At 36.1% G+C, this 18,648-nt stretch overlaps 1 protein-coding gene across 6 annotated transcripts in view; it reads right to left on the reverse strand.

The window, feature by feature from the left end:
- Window positions 1-18,648, reverse strand: part of LOC121738381 (tyrosine-protein phosphatase Lar) — a 459,738-nt gene that overhangs the window by 315,459 nt on the left and 125,631 nt on the right. Inside the window, exon 1 of one of the 6 annotated variants that reach the window (XM_042130386.1) lies at window positions 675-769. The exons of 4 other annotated variants lie outside the window; for them this stretch is intronic. The gene's annotated coding sequence lies outside the window, so the exon portion shown is untranslated. Of the gene's footprint in view, window positions 1-641; window positions 770-18,648 lie in introns of those variants that run through there. One more of the 6 variants, XM_042130385.1, reaches the window with a different exon arrangement.

An 18,648-nucleotide genomic window follows, 5' to 3' on the forward strand; every position in this document is an offset into this window, starting at 1 on the left:
ATTTATTGACTTTTTTAAATAAATTTAACGTGATTTTTGATATTGCTTTGATGATTTATTAATATTTCACGATTGAGTAAATGTTAAAATTAAATGTTAATAATTAATGTTGCGTAAAAACTATTTCATTACTGACAGAATAATTTTAAATTACTTTATCAAATTAACCTAAATTAGTAATAATGTAACAATAAATATTACCCATTGTAATATTCACATTTTTGTTCTACCAATAGGAAATTGGTACATCATTTCCACAGTACGGCGCGGGCGAAACGATCAAAATTTTCGATCCCACTTTACATAATGAGGCGTGCAATATCAATATCGCTCGCATAACTCACCGCGTCTTATCTAATCTCATATAACCGCTGTGTCTTTACGACCCCCCCACGTATTACCTTATGTTGCCGTAAAATATAATTATAATGGATGCGACTGTACATTTCATCATGGAGCTTTTAGAATTTTGTTTTCGGTTAAAAATTTAATAAAAATAGAATAAAATAAATAATATTTTTTACATACTTATAAAAATATAATTATTAAATTATAATTTTGTATTTGGATTGTAACTGTATTTTAAATACGTGAAGAATAATTTAATTACGTTTAAAAAAAAACTTTTAAGTATACTCCACCGTAGAGTCAATAAAACCTCTTTTCAAACTCACTGTTCAACTTCAAACTAAAAACACAGAGATGCGCATTCCAACTCCGTAAGCACTTCACTGTACGTGTGAGTCACTGCACTGGCTAGGCGCGTGCGGCCGGCGCTACGGGCGGCGTAGCACTGACGCTACGCCGTAGCCCGTAGCGGCGCGTAGCATTGTTTCAATTAACTGCTTTGTTGCTCCCGGTGTCACCGAAACCGATTCTGTCATAAAAATCCCATGACAGCATGTAATGGTCCCTTTTTAAATGCAATCCAATTATACGCTTTCAACATTTTTTGTCGTCAGCACTCCCCGAATGATCCTCGGACCCTCGTCCGATTATTTTTACACTTTTAGCCTTTTTTCGGTAGCTCGGTCTTCTTTTTAATTAATATTCAGGTAAAATCTTTCGGGATCATCTGATATCGCGTTGTCTTTTGCGCTGGAAATCTGGGAATAATTGGATGCGGGCGCGCGAGCGGGGATCGGCCTGGATATCAAACTTCGTATTTATGTGATATAAACCTGTTAGTACCGAAAATGGTTTGGTGCCGGCACGGTGCCGGGCCCGCGGGGCGTGTCACGAGGACCTGTCGTAAAAGCGTCCTAATTTGCCCCGCGGGACCGTACCTTTGTCCGGGATCATCTGCGCAGCTGCTGATCACTTTCAGGCATTATGTGGGTTTCCGATGCGAAACGACTGCTAAGAAAGGGCAGTATTTATAAGTAAGATTATTATCATTATCACATTTAAAATTCTTAACGATCAACTCCTACTTAGATAAGAATATTTTACAAAGAATTTAAAATATTTTTCTTACAACGTATTTAATAAGCGGGCTTATGCTTATAAATCAGTCGATACTTAAGTACTTGAATCCCGATTATCTTTAAGTCTTTAAAATATCCTATATAAATTATAAAAAATTCTCCTTTAAAGTTTTTATAATATTTAGGGCCTGTTTCACCACTTAATGATAAGTGCCAGAAGGGCTGTCCACGACTTATCTGACAGATAGAGTATGGTGTATGTGTCAGATAAGTAAGGGGTGAAACAGCCACTTGGGCTCCTATTCGTTAAACTGTCAACCATCCGAATTAAATATAGAGACAAAGTCAACATAGAATAGGTACTGTGTGTAACGAGCATGTGTAAACGTTGCAATGCGTACTGCAGAGTAAATGGTCGCAGCGACTATCGGTTTGCGGGGCACTAATTGATAACACCAATCTTGCGCCCTGAGCAAACAGTGCCAAACAGTCCTGTCTGTCTGTTTTGTCCTGTTAATGTCATGTCCTGAGATGTCAGATTCAAAATAATAATAAAATTGTTCTCTTCAGAATTCATATAGAATAAAATATATAAAAAAATCTAATCGCGTACATTATGCTGTGTGTCGTTATAAGAAACTCTTACCTTTTTATATATCTACAAAGCTTTCTGTTTACAATAATATGATTAGTAAAATCAGTATTCCGATTTATAAATAAAATCCAAAAATAAAATAACGTGTAAGTACCTATCACTTTTTCATAATTTAATCTAATTTGTGATAAAACTTATTCTCTACTTTTTATGTGAGCGTAATCTTTGCGTTGCGCATTGTTTATTCTATTTCATCGTATTAAGCAGTGACAGGGGGATTACATTTACCACGGGATTGAGACTAGCGCGGGCGTTCTATATGTATTATTGCTATGTTACACGACTGACGTCGTACAGACGGTGCCTGCAACTTGTATTTTTTTATGAAATAAGGGGGCAAACGAGCAAACGGGTCACCTGATGGAAAGCAACTTCCGTCGCCTATGGACACTCGCAGCATCAGAAGAGCTGCAAGTGCGTTGCCGGCCTTTTAAGAGGGAATAGGGTAATAGGGGAGGGTAGGGTAGGGAAGGGAAGGGAATAGGGGAGAGTAGGGAAGGGAATAAGGATAGGGGATCGGGCCTCCGGTAAACTCACCCACTCGGCGAAACACAGCGAAAGCGCTGTTTCACGCCGGTTTTCTGGGAGAACGCGGTATTTCTCCGGTCGAGCCGGCCCATTCGTGCCGAAGCATGGCTCTCCCACGTATAGTTACAACATGGCCAATATTCTTATTTTAATACATAAACGTTATCATGAGTACAGAACTCGTACAATGTTCTTCACGACACTACATTACATTTCACGACATGACACTACATTTCAGATTCAACTACTTATAAAGACTAGACTTATTTAACACACATTAATATTCACAAAATGAAATAATACTTTATAGTTTTGCAACTATAAATTTCAATGCAATTAGTAAAATTAAATTCAGGTTCAGCGTAAGCAACATTTGGGACACTCGTACAAAGCAAGGCTTCACCGGCATTAGCGACACACATTTTGCTAGGTTAAGAGAAATGCACTAGCATGGGAAACGGGGCGTTTAGTAAAATGCATTTGATAAATTTCCACAATGCTTCACCGCGACTGGAGGTAATTACCGACATCAACATGTTCGAGGACGACGTCAGATGGCCATCTAACGTAGGCTCACAGATAAGTAAAGAGGAATAGATGAACAGGTATAATTTTTTTTATTTTTCCTAATTGAATACCAACAGCGTATTACAATTTGGAGCTTAACACTAAACATATAACAATTAGTATTATATATACAAATAGTAGCCAGTAACAGCTATTACATTGTTTGTCAAATAGTAGTGGTATGTATTTTTACATTATAATAAAAACAATTTAATTTAAAAAAAGGTACATTAAAAGCTTTCAATTTTATTTAATTACAAGCATGCAGTGTGCTAATATTAGACCATCTAAGTCAGAAGAAGGTCAGAAGCATCTGAGTCAGACCCAAAATTCCCTCTTTGAAGTTAAGCCTATGCTGCCTATCACCATGCACCGGTTCGAAGATTATAGCCTGTTTCCACACAACGGCACGTACGTGATAGAAAATGTCGTATATGAACACTGTTCCCTCCTTTTGACAGCCTAGATGTACCAACGTTTTTAAGCTTACATTAAAAATATTCTGTAGAACATTTGCTCTACAGAATATTACAGAAGATAAAGACACTTTGAGCATGTGATATTATCATTATGCGTCCTTTAAAAAACTAAACCCCTGTTCAAATTTGCGATAAAAACAAACAAAAATGCAGGCGTTGTCTGCAGGAATGATACGCCGCCATCGCGGCATCGCTAACAACTTGATAATGCCGCTGTCAGTGCGGTCGCGGCGCACGCCACCAGCACGATGGAAGTACACTGAGCATCATCATCATTCCGTTCGTTGTGCTGTAATTCTTCGTCACCCGGAAACCGTGTTTTTTCAGGGTATAAATTATTTATTGTCTTATGTCCTTCATATCAAAATCGGTTCAATGGTTTAAGCGTAAAGAGCTAACTGGTGGATTAGTATCGACTAGTAGATATTTTTGTACTTTGTATAGTCGTGCATGTACTGTTGCATGAAATATGTAATTTAGGTTTATTTACAATAGGACAGTTTTTTAATAGTTTTATTGTAGTAATATTACAAACCCTTAAACAAATAATATACCCTGAATTTCTAGGAACGATCACGACGTATGAAGACTTAAAAAAACAAACGAGTAAGGTTTTCCGCGACACCCAGAGAAAAATTATAAAAACCCGAGTTAAAGCTGCAGAAAAATACAGACTCTTTGTCGAGCCATTCCTCATTCGAACATTTTAATTGAGACGACGAAATAAGTCATTCTAAAGGTATGTACGCACTAGGCTACGATCTTGAAGGTATACTTCGATTGAGTCAATTTAGATGTAAGTGTAAAGTAAACTTGACTAAATTATTGTCAATTGTTTTTTTTTGGGTTGTTAAATAGGTGTCATTCAAATTGATAGCATTACAGGGTAGGCTTAAGTTTAGCTTTGTTTTATTGAATTAAAAAGAACTGTAAATCCCTTTTTAGGGTTCCGTAGTAAACAAGGAACCCTTATAGTTTCGGTCTATCCGTCCGTCTGTCTGTCTGTCCGTCTGTCTGTCTGCGGTATTGCTCAGAGACTATAGGACCTACAAAGCTGTAAATCGGCATGAATTTTCATATTAATGATACCAACAAATGGTATACAAAAATATATACTTTTAAAAAATATAATTATTTATTGTACCTCCCCTACATATGAAGCGGGGATGATTATTATTTTTCGTGTCCACCCCACGTGGGGTGTCAATGGATAGGTTTTCAAAAAATATTACGAGTTCTTAGATCAGTTTTCGATTTAGGGTTCCAATTGTGAAATATGAATTAATTTTTAAAGTGAAAAAAAGTCGTTAGTGTCCAGTGAAGAAGGGGGCTACTTCCAGCTAAACGGTTGCTTCTCGAAATGTGAAAAAAATCACGGGAGTAGGAAATATGCTGAATTTAAAAGGAAAACTATCACGGCTAAGAAGACTACATAAGTTATTGAGTAATAGTCGATCAACTAAAAAAAATGTATTCAGCGAAGTATAAAGGAACTTTTCGTTCAAATTCCTTTGAAAGTAACTGAGATGATATTGTTAGTAGTGTAAAAACTAAAACACGTTATAAATGAACATTCATTGACCATACAATTTTTTTTAACTAGAGGTACTACGGAACCCTATATTGCGCGTGGCCGGTTTTTTTTTATAGATAGTGTTGTAAAGAAAGCTAATTTTAAGCTTGTAACTGCCTATAGAAACCCGAGCGAAAATCCGTTACTCGTAATGTAATATAATTAGAAGATAGTGATTTAAAAAAAACTCGATGCAGTGTCAAGAATAGACGTATCACATAAGCCCTCAGGACCGCAACCATATTGCTAAAGAATTGTCTTTCTTCTTCCATCGGCGCCTAGTGCGTACACACCTTAAGACCCATGAATTATTTTGGTCTTTAGAAAAACGATTCCTGCTATAAATCTGTACCAAAAATACGGTTTTAATTTTAAATCTCCTAATTCCCTCTCACTCCATAATCTGTAAAAACAGAGCCAATTTCTGTGACTTTCCATTTTCCTTATTGATATCATCAATGTCGAACGTCTTTATCCTTCTCATTTCTTTATATGGATAGCTATTTATAGATAGCATACTCGGTCAGGCCGAAGCCCACTGACGTCATTTCAGACGTTGTATATATCTTGCCGTTCTCCGAAACTTTGATAGCACGATGCAGGAATGTTATGCGAATTGTGGGTACCACCACATCACTCCCCCCCCCCCCCCCCCCCCCCCCCCCGAAGACCTGTGGTATTCTTCGATGCGCTTGTTTTGTCAGGTGTGGGCCGAAGCTACGCGTGCAATGACCAGGAGAGGGACCCCGTGCTCTGCTTGTTGACCGGTCGTTGTAGCCTATGGCTGCCCCATTCAAGCCAGACACGGGTTCGACCGGCGCGGACGCCCAACGCGGCTTATGGTCGAGGCGACCCGGTTATGCTTGATGTCTGCTGACGTGGTGCGGAGGGGCGGGGAGTGTTGATGATGATTGATGTCCAGAAGGATGCGTGTTCTTGTCGGGGGTCACCAATTTAACGTTGTTCGTGGCGGCCGAAAAGGAAGATCTTCCGACCGAGCGAGATAGCATACTCGGTCAGGCCGAAGCCCACTGACGTCATTTCAGACGTTGTATATATCTTGCCGTTCTCCGAAACTTTGATAGCGCGATGCAGGAATGTTAGGCGAATTGTGGGTACCGCCACACATTATTCGTAACGGCACCATTTAACAACATGTAGCTAAGATTAGAGAAGAGGTATAAATAATAATTGTTTACGAAAATAAGTAAATTTATTTATTTTGATCATTTAACTGAATAAAACACATTAAGTCCTTTAACATGTACAGAAAGAGATATTATAATAATATAGTCTTCCACAGCGCGTTTTTCGCTCTGGAACAAAGTGTCGCCAGCAGTATTTCCTGACCAATACGACCACGTAAAGAGTGTATTTCTGTCTTAAAAGGCCGGCAACGCACCAGCAGCTCTTCTAATATTGCGAGTGTCCATTGGCAACGGTAGTTGTTTTCCTTTAGGTGACGCGGCTGTTCGTTTGCCCCCTAATTTTACATAAAGGAGGCGAATCATGACAATATTACATTCAAAACCTTAAATTTATTGATTTTTGGATATGATGAATTTCACCTACCCTGTGAAATATTGGTAAATAAGTGATATTTGAGATACACAAATATTTCCAGCACTGAGTCTTAAAAATCATACAATCTACCTTTAATTATACCATCCCATTAGCGATCGAATGCAGTCAATCGTTTGAATCTAAATAGAAATAGACATCGCAGAGGCTGCTAGGTAATCACCGGGTAAATAAATAAGGTCAATGACCGGGTAAATGTTGATAAAATCGAAGTCTAGACTAGCGGTTCTCAAACTTTTTTTGGTGGCGGAACCCTTTTTGAGAAGTAACATTCGGACGGACACGGAATCCCAAAATAAAAAAAGTTTATTATTTAATTCGGTACCTACTAAATGTGTATTTGCGGACGTTAGTTATTGAAACTTATTCCCTTTTATAAGAAACTAAATAAGGACACTAATCGATAGTAGGGGGTGTAGTTTTTTTTTCATTATTAACAACAACAAGGCATTTACGGATTTGCGGGGTGCACGCGGGGCTCCGCGGAGCACACTTTGAGAATGGCTGGTCTGGACGATCACATTTTAATAAGTTTGCCCCGACCTTAATTTCCAACGAGCTCCCACTTTTAATAGTTCACGTTGTATGATAGCTCTACCTTGTCGATGGGAGTCGTGACTCGTAATTATTGCTGCGAACCTTATATTTATAGTACTTAACTTGATATAAAAAGGAAGTGCCATTAGTGGAATTGGCTCTTGTGTTGGATTCGTTGAAGTCACTTGTTTTATGAAGTAAGGCACTGTGTACTTCAAGACGATATTTTTTATCAATACTCAGTGATATTACCGAAATCACAACTGGAATGGACAAACTTTGCAGTGTGGCACTTTTAGATCATCATATTATAAGAACTAGAGATCGCCCAATGGTCGAAATTCGACCTTACTTGCAACGACATTAGTTCTGCTACCTATATTTTGTAAAAAATATTGAATTCTTCTTCTTCTTTTGGCGTAAAAATATTGACTTCATCATAGTTTTTTTTCAATTCTTGTCTCTGGGACTCCGCTGATCTCAGACTGGCCGTTTAAGCATTGTCTAATAGTATCAAAAATTAAATAAAAGAAAAAACAATAATCCATTTTCAATTTGTCAACTTGTTGTCAACAGACTTCAACCATAAATAAAAGAGTATAATTCGTATGTATAGGCTTGTCACTCAAAAATCTGTCATTTTTCCTAGTAGTAGTGTCGTAGTGTGTGTAACGTTTTATTTGTTAAAAATATATATGATAAAAGCATAATTTTAAAATAATATTAGCTCGATGCACTCCTTCACCATATAAACTATAACTGTGCGAAATTTCATGCACCTACGTTTCCCCATTTTTCGTAAAAAGGGTTACAAAGTTTTCCTCTCACGTATTAATATATAGATAAGAATAAGAATACTTTTATTTCCAGCATCATTCAGTGGTACAATTATTATGATATAGTTTCATTAAATAAATTATAATGCTGTCTTATGGTATGGTAACACCTTCCATGTCGTACTTTACCTTAAACCGTTTTTCTAGTTTAAAAAATATCAAAAATGGAAGTCCTATTTATAAATTACAAATATCGATTACACGTTGAACTAGAAAACAAAGCTAAAAAGTTCGGGGGAGGACGGATAAAATATTTTGTAGCTCCTAAAATATTCATTCAGTGCTCACCAATCCGGGGGTTATTTAAAATCCGCCAGTTTTTACAATGTCCGCTCGTTGGATTGCTTGTACATTTGGCGGTTGGCTTTACTTTTTAACCGACCAAAAAAGGAGGTTCTATATTCGGATGTAAATTTTTTACGAGCTAATTTTGAACTCTGGTCGAAGGTTATGTGATATGTCACTTTAAGGGCACCTTGACTTGAGGAAGCACACACTGGAAGAATAGAAATCCTTTAAAGCCTCGTTTCTCATAATGTTGAAAAGAAGCGCAACTTTCGCACATAATATTAGTGTCTTGGAAGAGGACAAACCTTGTGTTGTTTCAGATCGTTATAGCCTGCATAACCACATTTTTTTTTCGTCCATCTGAACGAAAAAAAATCAGTGTTCTAGGATCCAAAAGGTGCCATGTTCAAACTTCCATTCTTTCTCTCAAGTAATCCATTCACCGCACCAACCAATAAAACATCACAACGCATGGGAGGCAGCGATAACGGTTAATAAAAACATAACGGCCGGGATATCAAATAATTTCTAGCCACTAAACCTAATAAATAGAGTACACAAACTGTACCCGGGAGCCAAATTACTTTTATTAATATAACATATTAGTCCCGTTTATAATTAGCGTTATTAATATGGCGCAGGTGGCGACTGAGTCCCGTTAAGCTCCGCTATCCCTTGATTGACGTTCACGACTTTTGTTACGGTAACGTATTTACGTACATAGCGTTATCTAAGTACAATGTACGTTATGTGAAAATATTGAGGAACATTACTGACAAATGTCGGTAAAATGTAGTAATAGGTTTCAGATAGTTTTATGTACCTATCACTTACACTAAAAAGAAAATTCAGCTATTCTATTTTAAAAAAACCTTCAAGACTTTAAAAAGAAAATCTTAAAACACTTCTTTATTTCGTATAAAAATATCAAGAATTCAAAAGCTAAGAAATTGAAAAAACACTTTAAAATCCGGGGTTTAAACGTAGAAAATGACAAATAACTTGTTTTAAAAATGTAGGCAACACAAGTAGGTACTTTTATTTCGCAAAGTAATTTAAATATTCTAGCCGGCTAGAATAACAGAGCTTGCGGTACAAAAACGGTTTCACTTAGCCGACTCTTTGTAAATACGTTTAGTAAGAAATCGCTATAATCACTCACGCGTGGAGAGAAATATGGAGTAAATTTTTGAGCCCCATTCGGCCCAGGGGTTAACCACGGGACCCATAAGCCAATTTGTAAAGAAAAATGTTGTGCGCGGGTTAAATATTGGCGTTTCTTCGCCTAATCCCTTATAGGCTGCTGAAAAAGGCGAAATGCGAGGAGTATTCATTGTTGACTACGGGGAAGCGCAAAAGAAGGGAAGGACTTGAAAGACTTTCGTACTCCACGTATGTATGTAATTTACCTATATATGTTTGTTTTATTGTTGCACCCGAATTAAAAATTCATCTGAAATTTTTAGAAGTGACGTGTTAATAGATTTGTATCTAATTATAATAATAATTAGCTTAGCCGGGTTAAATTTTATCTTTTACACAAGATAAGCGCATCTTTTAAAATTTTAAAACGTAAATATGTTTTTAGGAAACGGCGAATAACAGTTACAACTTTTGTGTAGTTGTAGTGGAGCCAGTTCTTTGCCTAAGACTTATACGAAAAGGAAGAAAGAGGAAAAGATAGCGTAATATTACCAGCGTAATTTAGTAAGTATAGCATATCACAATTTTTCTATTAGCGAAACATTGAATTTACGAGTCAGAATGGAGGAATCAATTCGCCATGGCAAAACGTTTGGGTAACAGTTTCGTGCCGTGAGCATTCACGCCAATCGTGAGGGCAATCGGCCAGGTTGTTTGACTTCCATTGCCAATCAATTATTGCACTGTCCGTCTGTCTATTCCGCCTTGGAAGTTCAATTCAATGATGATAATACACTGTTAAATTTATGATATTCTTATATTTAAATCTAGGTGAAACGTATATGATTTTATCATTTGTGCAACTCTGTACGAAACTCTGTCTATTTTCTGTTGTGATTTCAAACGTATGAACTGATTTTGATAAAAATAGGTATGAAAATACTATAAGACACAGAAACACATATTATTTATAATAGTTTTCATTTCGGAAAACGTACGGTTCCAACGCGATCAACTTTCAGCGCAATCAAGGTGCGGGCAAGGTATTAAATATATTTTTATGTAATAAATATTACTAGATGACGCCCGCAAATCCACTGCGTCAAATTATATCGGGAACCATACATACCGGTACAAGAAGTATCTCAAATCCTTTCCCGCGACTCTAAGTATCTCCGTGCATTTCAGCAAATCGGTTCAGCGGATTCGGTGTGAAGAGTTAACAGACAGACAGTCAGACAACACACTTTCGCATTTATAATATTAGTAGGGATGTATAAATTAAGACAACCAATAGGTACATTCAACATTTCTGTGAAAATTTATATTGTAAATTATATTTTACGAAAAATATCTACGCTAATAAAACAAATCGACACTCTCATCATCGATTGTCGGCGAGTAATTAGTGAAATAGCATAGGGAATGCAATCTACCGTGCAGTAGTTACTTGATACTATCGGGTAACGAAAGTGGAGCGATTCGAAGAAATATATAAGTAATATAAGTAATATAGATACTATCGGGTAACGAAATTGGAGCGATTCGAAGAAATATATAAGTAATATTTTTAATAACGTTTAAAATGAAAGGACGAAAATTCTCAAACAAGTACAAGTATCAGTAACATCGACAGTTAAAATATCATGAAACAAGTTGTTGGCCGTATTGTCCTCCCATTAGCATAGTATGTGATTTCGTCATCATAATCATCATCAGCCTATTGCCGTCCAATGCTGAACGTAGGCCTCCCCCAATGAGCGCCAACCGTCCCGTTCTTGGGAAGCCCTCATCTGAGTCCTTTCTTCTACATGGATATAGTAGGTATGACAATAGTCACGTCAATTATGAATTCAATAAATGCGGAAACTCGTGCACACCACTCTGTAGACCTGAATGTTTAGTCAAAATGTATCGATCGCAAAGTTAGATGTCAAAAATGTACGGGATTAGAGATAACGCTTCGTAAATGGGCAATTCGTAAATAGCACTTGCGATAAGGGCCTGTATTAACTTTTATTAGTGCGAGCGCAGGTGATAGGTGATTAGTGATTAGAAGACATGAAAGAACTTTCACTAATCAGTCGCTGTCCATACTTACTTTCTTCTGATTACTAATCACCTACATTTTTACTAATTAAAGTGAATAGAGGCCTTAACATCTAGTTAGATGTCAAAAATGATGCGAAGTTTGGTTATCAAAACTTGCGAATGCATTGACTACGGTTCTTGATTTGATGATGTCCCATACTACTAGCCGAGTCTGCACAACGACGATAACACCAACAATTTGCGAACACCACGTAAGAATGCTCCCCACGAACCCCGCAATTAGTACGTCCATTGTCACGGTGATGCCAACCGCTGTGTCCAGCGACGTAGTCCGCTTACTAAACAATAACATAACAACATTTAATGTAGCGCGAGCGCGACTAAATTTCACTGTTTGAATTTTACGCTTGTGCTTTTTAAATGTTTACTTGTCAAACATATTCATTTAATTATTACCTAATTTTAATATAATGAATATTTTGACACAGTTCCATAAATTTTCTGTCCAACTTTTAATACAGGTTATGGAGTGACAAACGTTAAGTAACAAAGCAAAATATGTTTTAAAACATACAGTAAATTATTAACCCATCAAGACCCATAAGCTCACCGACATTAGAACAAATCCCAAATTCTTACCAAGTTAATAACACAGCAAAGTATGAAGTCATCATATAAACGGCAAAGTTATAACTGTATCAGTAGATTCCTGGCAGAACTCCAGATGTCGATCATTATGTCATTCATTAATAAGCCCTTATCGGGGAGACGATAACGATTCATAATAATGTCTGTAATGTTATACTTAATGTGGAACTTACTTAGCCCAGTTCCAAAGAGTCCCTGGAATATATTCGGAATTTTGGAAAATGTCACGTATTTTTAAATAGTACCTTTAATTTATGAATTAAGGTACTATAATAGAAAAAGTTTTATTTTTACATCACCTTGAAATTAGCAGCCTTTGCTCGTCAATTACTTATTTATTTTTCAGAAATACATGTAGTAAGCTTTGACAATGGGAAGTCCATTCTAATTTTGAGAAATCCTTTTTCAAAATATAATATGACAATCGCAGATAACGTGCATATTACGTAAAAAGTATCCTATAATATAATATTAATAATATCTATAATATCTATGGACGCTTCACACCACGTCAGTCTGGCCCCGTGCTAATAACCCGAAGGACTTGTGTTACGGGTACCAGACAACGGAAATATATTTAATACTTTTATACTATACATATATTTAAGATTTTTATTATATTATACATAATATCTGGATGACCGAGCTGTGCTCGGTATAGCAAACACTCATTGACTTCGTGTTACTTAACAACGCCATCTGCTGGAATAACTTTAGCTGTTGTTGTGTCGTTAAAGCAATTAGTTGCTCACAAAATAGTTTTATTATTCGTTAATAGATGTCAGGAGAGCCATATTTTTCAGTTTATCGATTATCGATAAAACACGAATAAAATGACATTTTCTAAAAATGATTCCTAGCTAGATCGATTTATCGCCCCCAAAACCCCCTATATACTAAATTTCATGAAAATCGTTAGAGCCGATTCCGAGATTCCAATTATATATATACGAGTAATTCTTGTATATATATATATATATATATATATATATATATATATATATATATATATATATATATATATATATATATATATATATATATATATATATATATATATATATATATATATACAAGAATTACTCGTTTAAAGATATAAGATATTTAATACACATCCATGACCCAGGATCTTGAAAATTTTTGTTCCGTCGGCGGGATTTGAACACGCAAATGTCCCTTGGCCAGGACCAAAACTCAAAAGTAACTACATACCAAATTTCAGTATAATCTGTTCTACAGTTTGGGCTTGAAAACGTAACTGGAAGTATATAATATATTTCTAATATTAGATATCCAGTATATCGTAGATTTCAGTTGTAAATTGTTCAGACAGTGAAAGTGGCCATCAATCGCGTCCGTCCCAAAGCTATTTATTATTACGATGCAATCGACTTTCCATCTTTACGTCCATTACCCGACGTGTATGATAAATGTACCATGTTGTTTGGAATCAATAGCGATACGCTAGGTTTATGATCAACTGAATCTATAATAATCTATACTTCCATACTAATATTGTAAATGCGAAAGTGTGTATGTCTGTCTGTCTGCCTGTCCGTCTGTCTGTCTGTTACCTCTTCACGCCCAAACCGCTGAACTGATTTTGCTGAAATTTGGTATGGTGATACTTTCCGAGTCCCGGGAACATAGGATACTTTTTATCCCGGAAAAATATACGGTTCCCGCGCGATAAACGAGTTTTGGTATCAATTACATACATTCAAGACAAATTAATGATTGTGATTATATACCATATAATCTTAGACAGTTTATACTTTACTATTATACTTTGCCCACTGTAATTTATTTGCATTGTATATTGTCTTAAAAGGTAACCATAAATAATTATTAACTTGTTTCAAAGAATATATTCTTCTGAAAAAGTTGGGTTTGGATCTTTTGAGTCTAAAGAATAATTGTGATGAATAGCAAAAATTAGTATCCGCTTATCATAGGAATTTATAGGGAATATAGTCTGAATGAATTATGAATATGATACAAACTACAACATTATGTACACTCACGTATGCCCATTCATTCACTCCAATAAGGGGCAACGCCACGCTCAAAATACTCACTATAATTGTCCGTTTTTCTAATATCTAATATTGACGTTATCTAGGCCGTGACCTACTTGGGGAAATGGTGTGGACATTAAAACAAAACGATTTATTTATACCGATGCTATAGTTATTGATTGCCCTCCTAATTTCTCATAACAGTTATTAGTAACGACCATCTTACACGACTTGAATCTATGCATATTATAAAACAAAGTCGCTTTTTTCCCTCATGTCACTATGTTCCCTTTAATCTTTAAAACTACGCAACGGATTTTGATGCGGTTTTCTTTAATAGGTAGAGTGATTCAAGAGGAATGTTATAAAAATAAAGTATAATAACATTCATTAAATAGTGGAGAAATACTGTTATTGTTGGAGTTTCTAATGTGATGTCGTAAATAATTACATTTTTTCCGCTTACATTGCAAACGCAGGTTGAACTCTATAAGATTTATCAAAATAACGTACCAAGTATTGTACACAATGAAAAGGTCTACAGAAAACTCCGTGATGGTGTATGTCTATCTCTTATGGATATCCCACAATAGCAGTTTTTTGTCATTTTTATGACAAATAATGGCAAATTTTCGAAGCAATTTTAATAAAAACAGCATTTTATCCAAATAAATATCTTAAATACATTGTTGATTTAATGTAGATCTATATGGCCCTTTACAACATATGATTTAAATGAATAGTTTCGAAGATATTATTACAGTTTTAAAAATTGCGGGCTTAGCTTTGTTGTCTTTTTAAGACTACCAACCAAATTGGCAAAACCCATTCAAAAAACGATCAGCGCAACACCCCTCAGATGGTACGCCTGCGATCCGCAACCCACATGCATCTAAATTCGATCGGCATGCAATTGGCACTAAGAAAGGATGCGCCGCAGTAACCGACGCTGGAACCGACTTCGCATTTCGGAACAGATCACTCTATTTGCAAAATTACAGGCGAATTCAATTTAATACTATCGCTGTGTAAGGACGTAAATAAGAACTGATACGTATATTATTAACGGAATTCACAAAAGTGAGGAATTCTATATTTGCGCTGTAGACATTGCGTTTCGTATTGCTCGGTGAGGACGAGACGACAAGACTAGCACTTTGTACTATTCACGTGCCCTCTGTAGTATGTGATAGACACAGAGCTTTAAAATTATTAGGTAAAAAAAAGAGCCCAATGTTTGATATTCACGTATATTTAGCGGGGCGTGAGCTGGACGGATGCACAGCAGCTTTTGTTCGCTATTGGTAGACATATTGTTCGCATGTGACATGCCTACATCTAAAACCTCAGACAACCTTCGGACGACACAATCGGAAGCTAAAACTGAACGAGCGTACACAAAACGTCTCATTTAAATATAAAACAAGATAGAGGATATGGAATGCCGGTTTACTCCGCGATTTTTCCACGTTGAGCTTTATGAGGTGGGGAATATCATTGTTTACTGCGGCCCCGCTCGCAGACCGACCGCAAAGAATCCGATTTACATATGAAACGGAGTAGTCGCTACGAGCGCGCATGCGCACCGCGCGCTCAGCCGATAACGCAAATGGATTTAAAGTCGAAATGCCGATTTAGAGAAATATTTTATTTTCATAATCTAATGTAATCCAAAGCGTATATATTCTGTTTTCTTCACTAGCACATGGTGCTTATCTAGAATGCGTAAAAACTAATGCGTAAAAACTATTTACTGATTTTTAGGGTTCCATACCCAAAGGGTGAAAACGGGACCCTATTCATGAGACTTTGATGTATGTCTGCCCGTCTGTCTGTCTCCAGGCTGTATCTAATAATAATAATAATAAACATTTATTCAACACATACACATTACACCACATTACAACGGACATTTGATTCACATGACACAAGTAAGTAGTTATAAAAAAAAAGTAATAAAAAAAGTACAAAAAACAAAAAACATAAAATTACAGCAACATAAAAGTAAAAACATAAAAAAACATAAGTATTAAAAAAAACATAAAGTGAAGTGATGAAGTTTACAACTACAAAAAATAGCACATTCAATGCGGTGCAATGCGAATGCCGCCGAAAAGGACCTCACTCAGGTGATGATCGCGGCATAGTTTACACGTGAGGCTTTGATTATCTCAAGAACCGCTATAGCTGGAGTTCTGAAATTTTCACAGATTGTGTATGTCTGTTGCCGCTATAACAACCAATACTAAAATCAAAATAAAATTAATATTTAAAGGGGGCTCCCATACAACAAACGTGATTTTTTTGGCCTTTTGTGCTCGATATCAATAATGGCAACAGGTAGGCATTTGATATTTTCACAAAGGCCTTAATTATATGTCTACTTCAATATTTAAGAATAATATTAAAATAAAATAAAAAATTAAGGGAGGCTCCCATACAAAAACGCAAATTTTCGCCTATTTTTCCTGTTTAAGAGTACGGAACCCTTCGTGTGCGAGTCTGACTCGCACTTGGCCGATCATTACTTTTTGTTCAAACTCGTGTATTAGTATCTACAGGTAAAGAGTAATCCTTTATTAACAATCCCTTTAATCATCCAACTCTGTTTAACTAGCACTGCTCAATTAAAACTCTTTCGAAATAATATTATTGTCCTTAACTACCTATTGTTATCGATATTGAAACTTTACATCTTTTAAAATCTTCGACTTTCCAGAGCTTCAATTAGGTCAATCCTGTCGGCTGTCCCATTTTCGAGTTCTACTGTTACCGACTACCACGTATACTTTTACAACCTGCCCCGATTATCTCGGTGGATGCAAGTCATTTTGTGTAACGACGCAAAGGGTGCAAAAGGCAATTCATCTTTTAAAATAGAACGTGTGATATTCCACATAGACCGGAATAATTAGATCGAAATTTGGCAAAGGAACAGCTGCGTCGTTAGGCTAACCGCTTATTTAATCCTTTTCGGGAGCTACTTTTTATCTGACATCGTAAACATTTCGTGGAAGTAAAAGCATCCCCACTATGTATTCATGTGATACTTAAGTATATAATCCTTATTCCTTCATTCCATATTGTAAAGCAATATGTATTCTTGTACTTAAGTATATAATGTTTATTCCTTCATTCCATATTGTGAAGAAATATGTATTCCTGTGATATACAGGTTACGTTTATTAGCAACAAAAGCAACTTTGATTCTTTTAAATGTCTCAAGTGATTCCAGAGTACGAAAAAAGAGGCAGAAATATTATACTAAATGACGCCCGCAAATCCGTTGCACCAAAACTCGTTTATCGCGCGGAGACCGTACATTTTTTCGGAACAAAAAGTATCCTATGTCCTTTCCCGGGACTCAAAGTATCTCCATGCCAAATTTCAGCAAAATCGGTTCAGCGGTTTGTGCGTGAAGAGGTAACAGACAGACAGACAGACACACTTTCGCATTTATAATATTAGTAAGTATGGATTCGGGCGAAGCCGGGTCGAATCAATTACAGAAAAACAGATCAACAAAATTCAAAATCCAAAATCCACTAATATTTAAAATATAATTACACATACATCTGTTTTATAGCGTTCGACAAAGCCGCGTCCGGCTATTCTGTTTTAGATGTACGATTTGCCGGCAGTATGTTTTAATTTTATTACCTGGTAACCCAGCCATGGCAATATATTACTACCCGCATGCGAGCACTGAGCAGCCTCCGAAGCATTAATACGTAATGCACAATAATGGAGTGCCAGCTCCTAAAACCGTCAGTTTATTGCACGGCACGTGCTATCATTTAGGTATATCTACAAATTCAATATGGAAATTGATTAAATGATTATTGAAACAATCGTCAAAGAAATGAGACCAAACAATTAAAAGTTATATAAATTAGAACCAAAACTTTTTCTGATATCTGATCAATCATCAAAACTCGATACCTTAACACCCTGAGAAGGATTTAGATAGTCATGTTCGAATATTCTTGTTGGCTAGAATCTGAGATAGAGCAGCTCGATAGTCGACATAATATTATGTATTTCATATGACGTGACAACATCACTCCAAATAAAACAAACACAATCAGAAAAAACGTTGATTTTTAACAAACATATACATTTACTTATAATCTCGTTTCCGATACTGATGTGAATTTTGAAAAAAGAGCGTCCATTCCTCATAATTCAATTACATGGTTATGAAACAAAATGAATTGTGTATGGAGTACACTGTTGTTATTATTTATAACATCTAAATTTTGCATCGTTTTAACTATCTGCGATAGTTTTCTTTGTTTGTCTAGAATATTTGAGTC

This window comes from Aricia agestis, chromosome Z (genome assembly GCF_905147365.1).
Source record: "Aricia agestis chromosome Z, ilAriAges1.1, whole genome shotgun sequence".
Taxonomy (NCBI): Eukaryota; Metazoa; Arthropoda; class Insecta; order Lepidoptera; family Lycaenidae; genus Aricia; species Aricia agestis.